This window comes from Falco cherrug, chromosome 8, assembly GCF_023634085.1.
Source record: "Falco cherrug isolate bFalChe1 chromosome 8, bFalChe1.pri, whole genome shotgun sequence".
Taxonomy (NCBI): Eukaryota; Metazoa; Chordata; class Aves; order Falconiformes; family Falconidae; genus Falco; species Falco cherrug.
The window spans coordinates 56255880-56268362 of NC_073704.1; positions in this window are offsets into that span (position 1 = coordinate 56255880).

The window sequence follows — 12483 nt, forward strand, 5'->3', positions numbered from 1 at the left end:
GAACCTGGGCTAAGGACCAGCAAGAGAGAGGATCACCTGGCAGGGAGGGCCAACCTGTAGCATTAAACTAACAGGCTGAGGTAGGGGGGAAGTGGGGGGGAAGAAAACCAAGGGAAAAAACCGCCAAAAAACAGCTGTAGCAGTAATAAGAGAAAAAAGACCTTTTAAAATTCTACTTTTTCTGTCTTATTTTAATTCTGGTAAGAAACTACTCAGTTCAAAATTCCTGCAGTGTTGCCAAACTTACCATGTTACTGAGATACTGGCAAACTTTAATTTCCTAGAACACCTCCAGTTCTTTGACTTCAGTAGCTTTATAATTATTTAGGTTTCTTTCTTTTTTATTTCTTTTTTCTTCTTCTTTTTCTTTCTTTATTATTTTTTTTCTTTAAAAAGGAGGTGCATGATATTTCACTGTGTCACTGTGCTTGAGAGACATTTAAAAACACATGTACTGAAGGCCTGGAGCCCATAGGCAAAACCAAAGAATTACAATGTTTTTAGAAATTATAAACCACTGAGCATTAATCAAGTATCACGTTTTTTACACTGGGTTAACAACCAGTGTATGTAGGTTGGTGATACTATAGATCATCACAGGGTAGTCACATATGATGTTCAGGATTTGATAAAGAAGAAAACTCTACTACACCATCCAGCTGGTGATCTATACACTTCCCTTTTTTAATTCTTCTGTCAAGACTTTTTCTCTAGCATCCAGAAGGAATAATAACTATATTATCCTCATTTTCCTACAATCAGCCTATCCCAGCCCTCCATTACTTCAGCTGGTGGAAAGCAGAGCATACAATAGAGTCATTCCTTTCTCTACTGATAGAATAACATCAGTATGAAAGGTAAGAAAGCCAATATCAACCTCCACTACCCAAGGCAGGGCTGGAAGAGAACAGAGACAAATTAAGGAAGCTTTGGATAAAAATCTGATCTTGTATGATCAGCTGGAAATGCTGAGAACTCCAAATGATTCTTTTGCAGAGGTGTTTTACCTAACTACTAAGAATTGCAGATCTTGTTTGTTAAATAATTTTCTTCCAACCTGTATTACCCCTCACACTGCTTTAACTCTAGGTCTCTTCCCTTATTTCAGCATCCCTCTGCTGCTCTTCCCGCTCACCAGCCCTCCTTTAAATCCTGCTTCTGAGGGATGATTGACCCTAAAACTGATGGCTTCTCCAGCTGACCTGGCCTTTGAGAAAAGCAACTAATATCAATGAACAAAAATCACACAGTTTTGACAACCTAACTTAAAGAATGTGAAGCCCTGCAGGACAAAAGGTATCAGCAGGTCTCTGCAGCCCACTGGCTCCCGTTGGTAAATACCTATTATCTTACCAGCTGGAGGACAGCCCCTGTACCACGTCTTCCCCTTTCCATCACCGTTGCATAATACAGCTTCATTTCATCTCTGAAAGAAGTTTGTTTACCAAGAGCAAAGGCAAAAAGAATATGTTTTGTCACCTTTATGCTAAACCTATTGTCTCCTTCCTAAAAGCAATCATCTTTAGATATTAAAATGGCATGATCTGGGTATTGCATAGCATTTCCTCTAATCTGCCTGCATTGCCAATTCAGTTCACAGATTGCATTCATTCTCCTTTGAAAAGCTTACATTGTTGAGTCAGAACTTTCCTAAGAAATAGCATTTGCTCACACCAGCCTCGCATTAGTGAGGCAAGGGCAAAGTCAAGAACAGAGAAGGGACTGTGCTTTGTAAGGGAGACAGGAGAGTCAGGGGTTGGAGATGGTTATGACATCTTTTGGAACAATTCAGATTAAAAGGCAGAAATACACCAAAGCTGTTTTTTTTCTTCCAGTCACAAAATAATAACAGCAAGAAAGGCATTGAGCACAAGTCACACTTAAACACAATGATGGATAATGCACTCTTCACCATAAAATGAGAACAAATCAGTCAGATCTTTACCCAGTCCATATGCCAGTCTCTTTGGTCCTGGTCTGAACTCTGCTTTTCAGATGTACCTCTGAAGGGGCAAAACCTAAACTTCCAGCCCCAAGTGCAAGAATTGCGGGGCATTCGAGGTTCTCATACAACCTAAACCTTGAGAGTCACTACAAAATACCAGCCCATTTTACAGGCAAGGAAAGCATCCCTTGACCTGGCTCTTCCGCTCCCCAATTCCTATGAACACTAAGGACTCTATGAAAGCACGAGATATATGTGTTTATGTATATCTCTGTGTGTATGTACCTAGCCACCCTGCTGAGCTTTTTACATTGTACAGAATCAGCAAGCCCACTGACCAAATTCTACCTTTTTGTTGGGTTCTTTATTTTGGATGCACAAAGTAAAAAAAAAAATGCAACGTTGCACACAACTCCTCTTTCCAAATTCCCCCCGAGGCAGGTGAACCCTTCTACCCAGCTTTATTTCTGTCTGCAGTTCGACAAACAAAATTTCCCATACGACACAGGCAGGCGCCTTGGTTCCAGGTCTGCATTAAAGCTTGGCTAGGCAGGCACAGAGCAAGGGCAATGGCACTGGAGTGCTTGCAGGAAGCAATTCAGAGACATCATTCTCTATCAATGCAGGCTACTAACACCAATGTAAAAGATGTCATGCTGCATGGATCACCCATCTAACCCTACAGAAGGTGTTAATAAAGACACATTTTTAATTTTGCACACAGTAAGATCATACAGGGCTCACAAAGCAGCAGAAAGGTACCTATAACTCTTATGTGTATTTCCAGACAAATGATGCAGCTTTCTTTATGACATCAATTTATTTTTCATTTTGCAATTACGTAAAAACAGCAATAACATGGGAAGAGAGATGATGTGACGGATCCTAGTGCTGAATTATTCATTGCCCTTCAGCTGCTGACTTCACATCAGACAGCTCCCAATGCACCTTGCATAAATCACAGTGGATCTTTTTTGCCACAGCCACTCTAAGATCCTATCGTGTACTTCTTCACCTAAATACCGTAGGATAATGGTCTTCTTTCAAGGAGGGGATGTGCATACATTGATTGGAAGGGAGGTCTGTGTCCTGCAGTCATTGATGTTTAGTGAGGAGGAAAAGCAATGTAATGCACTCAAAAAGATGCATCGGATGTATAGGCTTTATATAGAGAAGTTATTTTATATGCATAGATACATGTCTGGTGTTTTAGTAAGGAATATATGCATATAATTTGGTATACCTAATGTTCAATATCTGATCAGCTGTGTTACCTCACAGAGCTGAATTTCATAAAGACAGCAATATTATAAGACATCTGGGGAGACTAGAGAAATTAATTTCATCGTCTCTGTTTTGCATGTATTTGTTTATGTATTTGCTATATTCACTTTCTGGCACTTGGGCTTGATCAAATGAACTTCAATTCCACTTCGGGGCAAAGTGATCAGGGTTTTCTGCATCACAGAACACCCACAATAAAAACTGCAAACTGCAAAGGAACGTGCTAACCTTAATGAACATTCAAAAGAAATTTGGCGCATGCCACACACTACAATGCTTCCCAGACCAGTGAAGGGTTAAGCAGCATGTTTCATTCCTACTTTCCAGGCCCTTGGGCTGGTTAGTCATCACTGACTGTGAACTCTTCAGGGATCTGGATTTTTACTACCTTGCTTGCACAGGGTCTATTGCAGTGGGACCTCTCCTCACCTGCACTATAAGTGCTATCACCTGTACTATGGTGAATAGTAAAAACCATCATTCTTAGGACATTTACATCTTTCAGAAGGCAATCTCTTCACCAACATCTATTTTAAGGATGGCTTGGCAGCCTGCTATTTTATCTTGCTGCAAACAAACAAATAGGTAAAACTCCTTCTCCCCATTTCCCCTCAAGCTACTTCTGAGACCTTCACAGATCACAAGGGTTTCAGGAACAAGCCCAGATCACTGTGGCAGAACAAATTACGATACCTCAGCTGAGCTATGGCAACAGTCAATGTATTGAGCTCTTAGCCCTTACAGCAGGTACGGGGTGGTATGGCTTCCCTGAGCCTGGCATGAAAGGCACTGAGGCAGAGTTGATACACAAGCAGTGACAGTAGCTCAGCTGACATGCAATAAATATATTAAGTCACATTTAATGTCTCTAAGGCTCAAGATCCTCTCTTAATTCATGTACTACCTTATGTTGTAGCCTAGAGAACTGCCTACAGCAAAGATCATCTCTCAACCACATGGGCAATTTTGTTCTGTACGTTGCATTGTAGCATTTGTGTCCACCTGCTGCAGCGGTTCTCTTTTTTGACGCAACATTTGCTTCTTTGAAGCTCTGTATTGGAATTTATTCCTAATATTAGTATTTATTTGTAATATGACAGCTTCATTTTGCCAGCCCAAAGTAGTATACAGACTAAAAAGAGGGGCCCTGCATGGCAGAACTTAGCCGTGCTCTTGTTTAATTTGCTTGCCTATGCCAAGAGCAGGAGGATGGAGAAACAACAGGATATCAAAGAACAAGAGCAGAAGCAGTGAATCCTCAACAGGAGCTTTTCTGTCACAGACTAACTTTAGTTTTCAGGACAGTCTGGGATGAACATAGCTAATAAAGATTGTTTTACCATAGTATTTGATATATTTTCTGATTTCACAGCTCATATATGATCATAGCAAGTAATATCTCATAAATATATATGAAAACTATATGCAACACCAACATTAAGTCAACTGCCAATATTAGCACATTTTTTCTCTTTGTTGCTTTTTTTTTTTTAGTACATAGTAGAAACTGTTTCAGAGCAAATAGGGGTCTTGGGGAAGAGGGTGTCTTTAGCAAACCTAGAACGAGGTTCCAGGTCTCTCAAGTCCCAGCCCAAGGTATAAACTAAGCGGGAATATTCCTGTGCATAAGCATTTGCAGGATCGGGGCCTGCAACTGTAATCCAACTTGGATGCAATCCAGCTTGGATGAAATTTAATTTACTCATGAGATCTCAGTTAAAAAATGCTGGTTTCATGAAAATATAACATTACTATTGATTTTTTTTAAGCTGTAAATTGGGCAAATACAGACGTAAATGCAAACCACAAAATACTTGAACAGATGCACAAAGGACATCCAGTCACCAGACTAAAATCATTGGAAACTTGCTTCCCCCACCCCTTCTTTCTTTCTTTTTCTGTATTTTGTTAACATTTAGAAAAGAAGAAAATATGTATCTCTGACCTCTTTGTTAAAAATATCACAAGATTCATTAAACGAAGTATTTGGAAACCTCAAACCTCCTCTCCATTTCCACGAATACCTGAAATCTAATGCCTCTGATTAAGCAGAAAAGGGATGAACTGTTATGTGAAGCTGACAACAACAATTGTGAGCTGAAGAATGGCATGTTCATTGCAAGTAGCTGGAAATGATTTCATGCGAAGGATTAGAAAGCTGGAGGTGGGGGAGTCACGCTGAAGTTTGTTTACAGACAAAGAGAGCCTGTGCGGGGGGTGCTGGGGGCTCCCAGAATTTGCTGAGCTCCTGAAGACAATAGGAGAGATGGATTTCCTGCTCTTGTCAGGCAACTTCCTAAGGCAAGTGCTTCAAACGTGGCTGTTTACCATCCAAGATCTAAATAATAATTTCCAAAGTGTAAGCTACTCCCACGGATGGCATGGGGATTTTTGGCTACTCAGAAGCACTAGCTGCAGAAAGGTCCCCTCCCTCTCACTACAAAATTGCAGCCAAAATTGAATAAAAATTATTTTCATTAAAATGTTCCTGTGTAGAATTTATCTTTCTTGCTCAATCAAACTACAAACCCTCCAAAACGATGGTTTCAAAAACAGAACGCAGTTCCATTTTTTCTATACAAAACAGAATTTCCTCCAGAAAGAATAACTGTTGCTTCTGGGAAATTCTGATTAAGTGAATAGTTATTTTTTCCATTAAAAACCAGATTTAATATAGAATTATTTAACCATTCCCAAAATGTACACTTCTACAAATCAAATATATTACATCTAGGAACCAAATTACTAATTTGGAAATCTAACCTGCCTATTCAGGCTTAGAAAATAAGCTTGCTTTGTTTCTTAAAATAAGTGAATTGACTTTTCGTTTTAAAATACAGCACATTTTAGCGTTATAGATAGTAAAATGATACAGCTACTATCAGCTTGAATGGATTATACTGAAAGAATGCCATCTGCTAAAACCAAAATGTTTCCTTGAATGATTGAAAGATGCTGATGATCAATAAATACATGGATAATATCGATGCTGCTCTCAGCACGTGCTGAAGGATCCCCTTTGAACGGAGCACGTTATTGTGTGGTAATCAACTTTCATTTTTCAAACTTTCACTTTCCAAGAAAAAAAATGGAAAGAGTCTACTGATACTCCTTAAAACAAAGCAAGGAGGGTGCCGCAGAGCACAGACCCAGGTTAAACCAGGCTGTTAAGCACTGTCGGGACATCTGCTGCTTTCCACAGCGCTACACGAAGCATGTTGCACGGGGAACACGACTGCCCATATAATTTACAAATTACTCTGATTGCTTTAGCCTCTTAATATCACTAAACCTCTTTCTCCCTTCCCTTTTCACCCCCCACCCCCCTTTCCCTGCACTATATTTATATCTGGGAGGCTGTGTTCAAGCATTTGGAGATGATGTTTCCTGTGGAAACCTTTGAATTATTTCAACAATTTCACAGCATGTTGCTTTTCTCTTCTGTTCCTTGCTGCCTTGTTCTGGTGATTGGTACTAACAATAATAGGAAAAATGGTAAAGCAAACAATGCCAAGACCGGCTTTGCCAGAGGAATCCTAACACAGCACAAAGATCTGATTTCAATTAGATCTGCTCAAGGGAAAGAAATACTGCAGCGGGGAATTGATCCTCCACTGAAGTCAGCCTCATCGGGCTGGGGCTCCTGGCCGCGCCGGCAGCGGCTGGGCAGCGGGACGTGCTCCACAGACCCCCCGCTTCCCCCTGCTCCGGGACCCTTCTTTCCAGTCCTGTAAATAGCAACAGATTGTTTGCTGGAGTCCACTTTGCATGAATGCTGCCACCAAACCGTGTCGTGTCTAAACTCTTTTAATATATTTAATGTGGATTCCGGAAGACAAGCGCGCTCACACATAGATTTAGTAAAATATCTGAAGAAATCCCAGACTGCTATGTATAAAGATAATTAATTGTGAGCCCTGATCCTTACCTAAAGAAAAAGGTTTTGTGTTGGGTTTTTTTTCCCTCCTCTGAATGGAAACTATGATTTCCTGGTTTCTTTTAAATTTTTAATATTGCACTTTTTAAAACTTTCAAACTATTGATTCTTTTGCTGTAAACCCAGAGTCTCCTATGAAAGGTAATGAAGTGAGAGGCAGAATTAAGAATGCCCAGATGTGTTGTAGCACATAAGAACAGTTTACAAGGAAAATGCAAAACTGCCAGCAGACTAGCGACGGGTTAGCTGTCTATATAAATATATTGTGCAGGAAACATATCGCCAAGCCTGGCTTCTGGACTTTGGTCTGGGGCATGTAAGCTCAGCTGCTACTGCCTGTGCTGAGAAAATGAGTATATACTGTTTTTATGATGGTTCAGAGCAGTTTACGCCAATCCTCAGCAAGGAAGCTATGGCTGTTTCTCGAAGCAGGGGTACGTATAAAGGGCTCCTAATGACACTGAGTGGCTGGCCTGGACCTGTGCAGGGAAGGGAAAAGGCATTTCTGACCAGCCTGTTGTTAACCCTGCCTCTTCCTCCTGCTGTTTGTAGCCCAGCACCTGCCCCCTACCTCGGCCCCTCTCTTTACCCTCCTTACTCCTGTTTTGGGTGAGTGGCTCCCCAGGAAGATGAACTCACACACCTGCAAAAATCTGCTACAAAATGTAGTTCTTACTTTCTGAGCTTTCCTGCTAATTTCACAAAGCACCTTCTTGTACAAGTACAACCCTCCATAGGTTATGTTTGAAGGATCAGGCACTCATTCACACATGCTATTAGGTTGCAACAGAAATAGTCTGAAATATATGCAACAGAAATATGCACACTCCCAGCTTTCCCTTAAATTAAATTTCCTATCCTATTCCTCATGTGGGTACGGTCATTTTTAATTTAAATTTGTTAGAAATAGACATTAATTTTAAGGAGATTTCATAAATCCCATGCCAATGTTATAAAGCAAGCATGTAAATATGTCAGTTTGCAGAAAGCCAGGCTTTTAAAAAAAATATGAAAGAGCATAACAGTGCTGACATTCCCATCATATGCTGAAATTTCTGTCCAAAGCTGCTTTCTGTCTCAGTGGCAAGGAACCGTTTCTGAATAACAGAGATAAACAGATATGCAGAACCCCTGTGCTGTTACTTGGCAGGGTGTGTGCCAGCCGTGAGCAGGCTGCCCTGCACTCCGCAGCTATCACGGGAGGGAGGTGCAGCCTCCGCACCTCGCCCCGGCTGGGCAGGGGATGGGGTTGGCATTGCCCACGGGACAACAGACCCCAGGCAATTTCTCCCTCCTTTCAGACCTTTACAGCTTTGCATCGCTTGCAACCATCGTGAGGAAGAAAAAGGTCAAAGAGGGGCCCGCTGTGCCCACAGATGCGGGGCAGTTTGGTGGAGTGTCCTCTCCAGAGCTTTGCCCAGCCACTCTTGGTTATTTAAGATAACAGAAACCTGTCCTTCTCCTGCGGGGGAACTTTCCACAGACTCCTAGATCTCAAAGCGCTCTCCTGCAAGAGGCTGCGTAACCCAGCGATGGGCAACGGGGCTGTAACACCCTTGGGCAGCTCGTAACCCTCTGCTGCACAGAGTGAAGGGGTGGGAGCACTCGGCTATGGAAAATGAGCATTAAATTCCCGAGACACGGTTCTGCCATTGCAGAAAAAGGTTCCCTATAGGTTGGTCTGAGAATGTTTGATGCTTATATCCTTTCTGCACAGGCAGGTCAGGGGGTGGGCAGCCCAGGAGTGTTGCAGCCCAGTAACCCCTACGGGGGTGCAAGTGCCTGAACCTGCTCCAGCCTCCCTGGTACTCTGCTGCCATGCAGCTCCTGTCAGGCAGCACTTGGAGACAGCAGGGAAAAGAGATATCATAACATTTCTCCTTTAAAACTTAGGAAAACTTGAGCTTGTTCAGAAAGAGCCCTTCTGCAGTCCAACTTTGGTTCTCTTATTTACAGAGCAACATTTATTTCTATTGCCCTCCTGCCTGTTGCTATTTATAATATAGGGAAGTGTTTTTCATACAAAATGCCAGGGAAAAGTTTTCCTGGGCTGCTCAGCCCATCGCACAAGGGCTGCTTTGTGTCCCTTGCTAAGGGCTTGCCATTTGGGGAAGCTGTAGGTCTGTAAGAAACAACAACAAAAAAAATTACAGGAGAATGTGCCTAACATTTTGTTGCAGTCTTTGAAAGTCTTTACGAGAAGCTGAGTATTTGGAGCAGATAACCCAGCCATGCATAGACTCGGCTGTGATTTCTTTCAACATATTACTCTCATTTTCTCCTTTCCTATTGATCTGCAGGGTACCACCTCTTCAAACCCCAGACAAATTGATCCTCTGAGTAACATCTGTGCACACTATTAATCTTTTTCACACATTCGATGTTCCACATTACTGGACACAGGACACACACTATGACTCAAGTGTTAATCAACTAATACCTGAAAATTAGGCTTGTGTCTACTGTATAAACATTGACAGACTATCCATCACCTGCCTGAGTGAATAAATGAATTTTGCCTTTGTTGCATGCACGGTAGTGCTCTGTGGCCTGGAATATTTACTGGGCTTGGAGGACATCATGCAGTGAGGGCAATGTGCAGCCACTGCCAGGCAGCCACCTGTGCAGGATGGGGTACAGGCGAGGGGGGGGACTGCAGACCCCCACCTACCCCAGCAGACCAAGCCGCTCCCAATCACGGCAAGAGGCTTTTCTCAGTGTACAAGGGCTGGAAATCCATTGGCCAGATGGGCTAAGCCCGCTCCATAGATGTCCCAGGCTACTGTCCAACTCAGGTCCCAGAAGGAACATGGAAATACTTAAACTGTCATATGCACCATACCCGATTTTACTGCACATTAGCTGAGCGCTGGATGTTTGCCTCTGGTGCAAAAGGCCCTGAACTTGCACCACTATCAAACCCTATTTCAATGCTTTCTGACAGGCAATAAGGCACTGTTTGCCATGCAAAATCCTGGTTATTGCTCAGTCTTTTTTCTTTATTTTTTTATATTATTCTTTTTATTCTACCGCCCGCCCCCATAACCATTGAAACAGATGGTTATTTCTTCCTAAGGAGTTGGTAGAGCAATCTGATTGCAATGTCTGATTGTGATCGTTGCTGACTCTGACACCCTCCTGGCAGGCTCTTCTCTTCTGTTACGTCAACTTCCATTTAACAAAAAGGAAAGGGGGAGAAGAGGACAGGCACAGCTGAAAAGCATCTAGTTTGGGTCCCTGCTTGAGCCAGGCCAGGCTGCCAAGCTGTAGCAAAAGCAGAGTGGATCATTAGCCCCCACCCTTGGCACACAAAAAGGGCCAGAAAGATTCTGACCGAGTTTAATAAAAGGCAGTCAAAGCTTAGCTGCAGCATTGTTTCTGGGTAGGACAAAACTGCTTGAATCATCTTTGTTCTGTTTAGGTTATTTATTTATTTTTTTTTAAAGTGGATTTCTTGGAAAAGGAAATTTATCCAGGGAGGGTCTTTTGTGACAACTTCCTGAAAGCATCTAAAAAATCTGGAAAATTAAATATGTGAGGTTATTTGGCAACTAAAAAGTGAAACACTGTATCTACAGAAATTAAGCTGTTGGGTTTTTGAGGGAAGTCTGAAAGGTTTGGGGGGAAAATGCCAATGAAAAAACAACCTTTGCTAGTAACAAAACTAATTTCCTCCTCACCAGGAGAGATTAACTCACATTCCCCTCTCAGGCTGGAATTCTTCATGCTCCATCTTTTTCTAATAGTTTTTTTGGGGTTTTTTTGTGGGTTTTTGGTTTTTTTTTTTGGCAAAGCAGAGCAGAGGCCCCACAGTAAATGGGAAGGGGACAGGCTGGAAGGGTCCATACTGAGTAAGGGTTGGCGGAAAAGCACGTTAGAGCAGGTTGAGCTCCACGGGTTAGACTCAATCACTGTAGCTGCTAATGGTGAAGGGGAGGCATCTCCCCTTCGGGTCTCTGAAGGGGCTAAGTCACTCTGGAATCACCAGTCTCCCCCCTGACTTTGCAGGAACCACGTGTCCTTAATACAGGTGCCTCAGCTAAAGGTGGGATGAGTGATTTTCTGTACTTGCTGGCTTATCACTGCATCTCCCCATGCCGGTGGTCCCCTTCCTGCGCTTTGTCTCTTCAATTTGGCATGTCAGCTCAGTCTTCACTGATGCCTCCAGTCAACATTGGAATACAAATAATGGCAAAATAAAAACATCTCAGCAGCAAGTAGAGAATAACAGCAATAGTAAAAAGCCTAAAAAAACCCAAGTGCAAAGAAAACAAGATAGTTTTCCACATATATTTATATATAAACACACACTCATTGAATATTCCATCTAAAATGGCTCCACGAAGACACTAAAGGTCTCACAAATTCAAGCTCTTAGAAGTCCACACAACTGATAATCCAGGTCAGCCAAAGGTGGACGTGAAGGACATAAAGTACGCAAGCATTTAATCTAGGCATTGCTCATGCAATTACTCCATGAGAAAGCACACATAGTTTATATATTTCAGAGAAACCTAATTTTTCCATGAATGATGCCTCAAGCACCAAAAATCCTGAGTCTAAAACAGCTCTGCAGGTCCCTAATTGTGTTATTTACTACCTACCTGCTACACCTTGGGTCAGATAACTCCACACCTGAGTGCATTGGACAGTCTCCTGGGAGAGGATACATGTGGATTTGAACCACTCAAAGGGCACTGAACTGTTATTCCCTCTAACCCAGGGAGTGTTGTTACATTTAGGTGGTGGTATGGAAGGATAGTAGCCATATCACCCAATTTTTTTAAAGAGAAAATATTTGCCAGATGAAGTCCCTGCACGGGTAGGCAAAGGTGCTATACTGAAGTCCGGGGAGGTGCCTGAGTGGTAGGAATGAATAATCAGTCTTGTGCATAGTGGTTTTCATTAGCAAAGCATAGCCAATAAACGTGGTCAAAACTAGTAATCAAAATTCCCTCCATCACACCAAAAATCTACAGGAGGGTTCTAACTCCCCCCAGCATCAGCAGCAGCTGGGGAGCCCACACGCATGTCCAGGCTGCTGGACTCCACAGAGAAACCAAGCACAGGAAAACTAGACAACATTAAATTTTATGTCTGCGTCCCTTACTGGCCCTATGCCCACGGCGTGCTGATCTGCATCGGGGTGAGGGGTTGATTATAAACAAACCAGAATAACATTCTTTCAAATCTACTTAATTGCCTGTGCCTACTCTCCATGCATCCCAGAGAGGAGTTCCTGGTATCAGCTGATGTGGGAGGTGAACCATGAAAAAAACAGGTTTCACTCAAAGTAATTCCATTAGGGCCTGAAATG